General features: G+C 29.1%; 1 pseudogene; it reads left to right on the top strand.

The window, feature by feature from the left end:
- The first annotated feature begins 615 nt into the window (after positions 1 to 615).
- On the top strand, positions 616 to 1,239 carry LOC126764393 (uncharacterized; annotated as a pseudogene).
- The last annotated feature ends 7,355 nt before the right edge of the window (positions 1,240 to 8,594 follow it).

Here is an 8,594-nt window from a genome sequence, read left to right as displayed (position 1 = left end):
TTGATGCTTTGCCGACAGATTTAAAAATAATCAAATCTCGAAAGTATAAAAGGCATAGTAAGAGTTCAATTGCAGTTCAGTTCAATTCAATTCAATTGCAGTCCAGTCCAGTTCAAGTTCAGTGCAGTTTAATTCAGTGTTCACAAATAAGTAAATGTGTGTGATATCATTAACTACATAAAAGGATGGAATCCAGGACTACAAGCTTACAGGACATCATTCAAACCAAAAACATAAGTATCTTTTAAAATAAAACGACTTTATTCTTCCCTTGCAGCTCTTTAAATAAACCACGATTTGTTAACATAAAAGAATACAAAGTCTTTTATTAAAATTGAAATATAGACTTACACGCTAAGTCAATAATTGGCGCATTCGGTAAACCAAAATTAAGTAAGGAACTTTCTATTTTTCTTTTGTGCTAAAGAATAAATATCCTTTGGATCCAGTCAAAAATCCAATAGAGGATATTTCATTGAAATACAAGTATAAAAAAAAAATTAGAAAAAAGAATCCGGTAAAACAAGAATTTCAACATGTGTATATCGAGGAGTTCGTTTTATGAAACCCTATCACATTCCAAAAAGGAGGGAGCAAGAAGATACTAGGAAGGAAGAAATGGCAACATCAGATCTTACTGGAAATACCATGGAAATGAAATTTGATCCACTGAAGTTCATCAACAGAATGGGTGAGTGTAATGGTGAAAACACTGCTGAACTCGTACAGTTTGTGAATAAAGTGGAGTTATTACTCAATAGCATGGGTAATTATTCTCTACAACCACAAAAATTCGTGATATTACAAATTCGCGACAAAATAGTTGGTAAAGCGAATACCACACTATTACGCTATAGTGTCGATACAACGAATTGGGGCGATATAAAAAGAGTGCTAATTGAAAATTTCAGTGAAAAGAATACATTTCTGCAATTACACGAAAAAGCGGAAAAAGTACTTCATAAAAATATTACACAAACATATTATGAATTATCGAATATTTTAACGCGGATGAATAACAAATATCATCTATAAACGGATAGATCGATAGATAGAACGCCGGAGAGTAATGAAGAATCAATTTTAAATATATTTAAAGAAAAAATTCCGATTAATGCAGCGAGCATTATAATTTCGCGCAATATAACAACTTTATTCGAAGCTCTTCGATTATTAGAACAAAATAATCGGACACGGTTTGACAATAAATTTAGAAATTTTAATAATATCTACAAATAAAGAGGACTACAACAATACAAATAGAAATTATCAACAACATAATGACTACACCAAACAATCAGGAAATATAAGAAGAAATTTCCAACACAACGCACAACGGAATAACATACAACAGAATGCACATACGCAAAATTTTCAACAAAATTATCAATACAACGCGCAACGGAATAATATGCAACAGAACACACAACCAAATTTTCAAACGAGGACGCAATTTTCAAGGGCAAACAACATGACCAGACAATCATGAAGACAACCAATCGAGCCGATGGAAGTTGATAACGTCTTAATAGAAAATTTTCCGAAACGAGCCTCGGAGGAAGAAATATACCAATGATAGACGCAACAATAGGAGGAATTATTAATAGATTCAGGCGCAGAAGTATCAGTGATAAAACCAGGCATTTTTCCTACAATATTAGAAAAAAAATTTAAAATACCAAAAATGTTATAACGGGTAGACAACAGGAAATAGCAGACAAATATATTTTAACACGGTTACCTATTGAATTTAATGATAACACAAAACGGACAATAACTTTTCTAGTAATGAACGCCTTTAATAATAGAAAATATGACGGTATATTAGGAAATGACATCTTGAGCTCTCGTATAAGCAAAATGAACTAAAAGTGAATGGACAGAAAATAGAATTAAAAAATTAAGAAAAATATAAAAGTGAAGAAACGAATAGAGAAGAACATTATGAAGATATAAAAAGTTGGGAAAAGCTCAATATTTCACAACGTTGGATTTGGCCAAAGGATTTCATCAGATTTTAGTAAACCCGAAGGATAGACATAAAACTGCATTTTCAGCAGAATACGGACATTATGAATACATTAGAATGCCATTTGGACTAAAAAACGCACCTGCAACTTTTCGGAGGATGATGAACCATGTCCTACAACCATTCATAAACAATATTTGTGTAGTTTATCTCGATGACATACTAATTTTCAGTACAAGTCTTCAGGAACACGTAAGTTCAATTTAAAAAATATTTAACAAACTAAGAGAATATAATTTAAAAATTCAGATTGATAAATGTTCATTTTTTAATAAAGAAACAGATTTTTTAGGTCACATCATCACGAACGAAGGACTAAAACCAAATCCGAAGAAAATTGAAGTGATAGAAAAATTAAACTACCCAATACGGTCAAGGAAATCAAATCATTCTTGGGAATAACAGGATATTACAGGAAGTTTATAAAAGATTTTAGTCACATAGCATATCCTATGGTAAATTATTTAAAGACAGATAAGAAAATTGATACAAATGACATCAAATATATTAACGCTTTTGAAAAATTAAAGCAACTTCTCATTGATTATCCAATTTTAAAATACCCAAATTTCGAAAAACAATTTGTCTTAACGACTGATGCAAGTACATTCGCAATTGGTGCTGTACTTTCACAAGACGGGCATCCCATTTGTTACGCAAGTAAAACACTTTGTGACAGTGAAAAAAATTATTCAACAATAGAAAAAGAGCTCTTAGCAATAGTATGGGCATGTAAATATTTTCGACCGTATTTATATGGCAAACGTTTTAAATTACAAACAGATCACAAACCATTAATATGGTTAAACAACTTAAAACAGGAAAATAGCAAATTTACTAGATGGAAACTAGCTCTTAATGAATATATATTTGATATTGAATATATAAAAGGAAAAGAGAACAACGTTGCAGATTTTCTAAGCAGACTTCAAGTAAATGCATTGGACGAAGATATGGATGTTGACGAAACAACTTGTGCAACTATACATAGCGCAATGGAAGACACTGATGATCACATCTGGATAACAGAAAAACCTATTAATCTATTCAAAACTCAAATAATAATAACAGAAAACAAAGTAAAAGGAAAAGATGTTATCGACACAACAATTTTCAAAAACAGACGAATTTTCATTTATGAAAATATGATAAATGAAAATTTTGGGGAAATTTTAAAAAATTTAAATTTAAAAAATTTTGTTGTATATTGTCCGAATGAAATGAAATATATCCTATTCCAAAGACACTTCATAAAAATATTGGGAAATTCGAATATAAAAGCACTTAAAAGTAATATACTTTTAGATGAAAATGAAGATGAAGAAAAAGCATTCGAAATCGTAGAAAAGGAACATTAAGGGCTCAATCATCGCGGTATAGACGAAAATTTTAAACAATTAAAAGACAAAATATATATTCCAAAATTAAAACAATTAATTACAAGATTTATAAATAATTGCGAAGTATGTCAATCAGCAAAACATGATAGACATGAAGAAAAAATCAAATTCGAGAAAACGGAAGTTCCAAATTCTACAAACGAAATAATACATAGAGATTTATATATTGCGGAAAGACAAATATTTTTGACGTTTATTGATAGATTTAGTAAACATTTGTTTATTGTACCAATTACCGATAGAAATAGTCAAACGTTTATTAAAACTTTAAATTATAGACATTCAATTTTTGGAAAACCAAAAAGATACGTTTTTGATAATGAGCTTAATAATTCATACATGCGTGAATATTTTAATAACGATGAAATAAACGTACACTTTACATCACCATTAGTTAAAACGGGTAATAGCGATATAGAAAGAGTACACGGAACCATAAATGAACACTTGAGACTTTTAAAATCACAAAATAACAAAGAAACAATTACAAAAAGAATAGTAAAATCAGTACAATTTTATAATAATAGTATTCATTCGACTACAAATAAAAAAACAATCGATTTTATTTCTAATAAAATAATAAATACAGATTTCGTAAAAATAAAGGAACAAATAGAAGCCAAACAGAATATTTCAATACATAACCAAAATTTGAAGAGAAAAGATATACCAGATATAAATAAAGAAGACATATTTATAAAAGTTGAAAAAATTAGAAAAAGTGATCCAAAATACAAAAAAATAAAAGTACAATTAAAAGATGGTAAAATGTTAGACAAAAGAAATAGACATGTACACCCACAAAGAATTAAAAGAATATAAAAATATACAAAGTAATTAATAATTTTTTAAATTTATTTTTTTTGTATTTTCAGTTTTAATTTTACTTTTATCAACCACGGTTTTGGGTAACGATATAAGAATAACACAGCTTAATTATGATACAGGATATACAATTTTAAAGAAAGAAAAATTGGATGTAATAGAAGATTTTAATAAGGTATATCATATTATAGATTTAGCAGACTATGAAAGTATAATAACAAAACTAAATATCGCAATAGAGAATATTAATAACACATTTCAAAATAATAAATCAACAAATAATTTATTATTCACATTAAATATAGCACGAAATACATAAAAATTAGACAAAAAAGAGCATTAGCAAACATCGTAGGAAAAGGATTAAATATTTTATTTGGTTCAATGGATGATGATGATAGACAGGAATTAAGTGAATATTTAAAAATAATTGAAGCAAATGACCACAAATTAATAAATGAACACAATAAACAAATTAATGTTAATTTAGAACTACAACAAAATATTGAATTATTATCAGACAAAATTAATGATAATTTAAAAGTTTATAATTCAATGTTAAATAATATGAGTATAATGCAGAAAAAAGATATAGAAGCAATATAATTAATACAGTTACAATTCGATATTAACTATCTAATTAACGAAATAGAGAAAATTCAAGATTTAATAGCATTTTCAAGAATAGGTATATTAGGAAGAAATATATTAATGAATAAAGAAATCTCAAAGTTTAAAATAGACAAGAAAAAATTGAAATACATAAATAGTAATGTGCTAGAAATAAAGACAAATTTAATAGTAATAATAATGATACCACAATTTTGCAAGGAAGAATATTTTGAAATTGAAATTTTACCAATTCCAAACAAATTTAATAACGAAATAAATATTGATAAACAAAGATATATTACGAATTCAGAAAAAGTTTTTGATTATACAAATGAAATAATTCTTAAAGAAAAACTAAATTTAAGTAATAAATGTATTCAAAATATATTTAAAGGAAAATTCAATTTTTGTACCAGTAGAACAAATAATGAAACAATAATTAAAGAAATTGAAAAAGGAATTGTATTTACAAAAAATTTAGAAAAAACTAAAATAAAACACAATTGTAATAAAATGCGATACGAAATTCAAGGAAATAATTTAATTGAATTTAAAAATTGTTCTATAGATATTGATGAAAATATTTTTGAAAATATTGATAATATATTTTACAATGAAATAATTTTGCCATTTTAGGAAGAAATGAATGTCACTTTAAATATAAATAACTTTCATTTAAAAAATATAGCAAATACAAAACAAATATAAATTATTCTATTTCACTAACAGTTATATTAATAATATTACTAACGAAATATTGTATAAAATATAAGAATTTTTGTAAAAGACAGCAAGAGGAATAATCTTCGAATCAAAATATTGAACTTCAGGAGCAGTTCAAGCCTAAGGATCGGGGAGTTACACATTCAACCACCACACCTACTACTACATCTAGCATCATACCTAACACAGTACCAATGATCAGCATAATATCACCAACAACAACAACAAATGCAATTCAGCCAATATTTCAAACGACAAGTACTGGAATTACTTAAGTATAACACAATTCGACACCAAATTATAAACATACGCACATAGCATCATAATTCGATACTAAATTTATAGGAGACGTACATACGTACATACATAACGTATTAGAAACAATAACATTAAATTTCGACATCTAATGTGTTAATGACATACGTATACAAAACAATAGAACTTAATGTAAACAAATATCAAAGAAACTTGAATCCTATTTAATTGGACACAATAATAAATAACAACTCGTGCCATAGTTAAGATATTTGATGCTTTGCCGACAGACTTAAAAATAATAAAATCTCGAGAGTGTAAAAGGCATAGTAAGAGCTCAATTGCAGGTCAGTTCAATTCAATTAAATTGCAGTCCAGTCCAGTTCAAGTTCAGTGCAGTTTAATTCAGTGTTCACAAATAAGTAAATGTGTGTAATATCATTAACTACATAAAAGGAAGGAATCCTGGACTACAAGCTTACAGGACATCATTCAAACCAAGGACATAAGTATCTTTAAATAAAACGACTTTATTCTTATTATTTGTTTAGGTTTGTTTACATACATATATATTGCTTGCTTAGATACAATTGCTTTGTTTTAAGATAAGGTTGTTGTGGTATTCAAACTCAATGTTGTTTTGATACTTGTTTGTTTAGGATTGTTTGTTGTAGTGATAGTGCATTTCAATTGTTCCAACTCAAGGTTGTTTCTGCATTCTGTTTACTGAAACAAAAGGTTGTTTTGATGTTTGTTACTATTATTAGTGGAGAGATCCGGACGGTTATGTCGTCTGTTATAATTGCTTCAAAAAGTTTAGGTATTACAGACAACTTTGCTATTCCCCTATAGTTTTCAATAGATGACCTAAGTCCACTCTTATGCAAAGGAATTATAAATGACTTTTTCCATATGGATGGAAATAAGCCTTGCATAAGAGATGAGTTAAATAGTTTTGTTAGGGGTTGGTATATATATTTGGCACATTTCTTAAGAAAGCATGAGGGAATCATATCTGGGCCGTAATTGTACGATTGTTCTAACATATTTAACTGATTTAAGACGTCTTGTGCTGATGCGGAACATTTTGTGGAGATTTTGGAGAGTAATTGGACCTAAAGAATTCAGCGAACATATTAGAAATGGTGTGATTGTCACTAGACATACTAGACTTATATTTCAAAGCGGACGGAAAATTAGAAATCCTGCGTTTGGAGTTGACGAAACCATAAAACAATTTTGGATTACGTATAATATTATTTTTTACTTTATTTATATAATTACTATAACATATTTTGTTAAGTTCAGCAAATTGTCGAGGCAATTTAGAATATTTTGAATAGTTAGCAACTAAACCAGTTTTTTTTCAAAAGTTTAAAAGCACGAGATTTTCTATTTTTTAATTTACATAATTCTTTCGAAAACCATAAATTAGAACTAATTTTTTGAGTAACAACACACTATTTTAGAAAGTTCGTAATTAATCTTCTTAAAATTAGCTTTCGCAAAGTTGAACCGAAAACAAAGGTCTTGTGTATTATTATAAGCAAAGTTGGCTATGATTTCGAAGTTAATTTCCAAAGCAGGATGATACGTGTCCTCTGGCCGAACTAAAGGATCACATCGGACAACAGAGAACATTGAAGCGTTATCGACGTAAACTAGATCTAAGAGCTTACCAAATTCATTTGAAATTAAATTAATTTGGTTAAGACCCAACTCCGACATTTCATCTAAGAACTCGTTAAAACATGAACGAGTACTAATAGGGATGGTGTGATCATCAATAGATTTCCATGATACGCACGGTAAGTTGAAATCTCCCAAAACAATCATGGAATCAGTATCATTAACCATTGAGAAAACATTACTTATTAATGAAGCATGCTGCATATATACAGATATGTCAGAGTGAGGCGGTATATAAGACAATGTTAAGTAGATATGGCCACTATTAGCGCAAATACGAATGCACTTAAATTCAATGAAGTCTGCATACGGAACATCGACTTCTTCAGATGGAATTGAAGAATGAACAGCAAACAAGACGCCACCTCCTTTTCTGTTCAGCCGGTCATATCTAAAGATTTCGAATTCGCTGTTGAATATTTCGTTATCAAAAATGTGGGGCTTTAGCCAAGTTTCTGTCAAAGCAATGATTTTAAAGTTACAATGAATGCTATTTAGATACAAATCAGTAAGTTTTGTATTAAGCCCTCTAACATTTTGATAATAAACAATCAGCGAATTATTGTTAATTAGTTTTTTGTATCAACGGGATTTCTTGGCATTTTAGTGATAACTACAGGGGGCTTATCACGTTTGTGCTCGAATTCGCGCACAAAGACCCCAGATGGCCAGAATGAGTTGTCAAGTATCAATTGAAAATTGTCAGCGGATACGTCGATCTTAAACGAGGAAATATCCCTGTTGTATTTGAAATTAAATTTACGGATGTCTGTATCTGCCGTTTTTAATTTCGACGAGATGTAACTGTTTATATCCTCGACTTTGGTATCCGCAGCAAGTCTCGAGATAAAAATAGCTTTTTTCCGCGGTATTACCACTAAGTTTTTATTAGCTGACTTGGAGGTATTTGGAGGCGGATCTTGAAAAGTTTTCCGCTTACCGTATTCAGTAACAATTTTCTCTGTGTCCTGAGCAGACGGAACCTTCTCTCCTTGAGGACGAGGGGATGCAAGATTTATGAGGCCAATAGCGGGTGGGGACATTCTTTTTAAGAAAGATAC

The sequence above is a fragment of the Bactrocera neohumeralis genome, unplaced genomic scaffold (genome assembly GCF_024586455.1).
Source record: "Bactrocera neohumeralis isolate Rockhampton unplaced genomic scaffold, APGP_CSIRO_Bneo_wtdbg2-racon-allhic-juicebox.fasta_v2 cluster09, whole genome shotgun sequence".
Classification (NCBI taxonomy): Eukaryota; Metazoa; Arthropoda; class Insecta; order Diptera; family Tephritidae; genus Bactrocera; species Bactrocera neohumeralis.
Note: the sequence above shows the minus strand (reverse complement) of the source record. Positions and strands in the feature narration are given on the sequence as shown.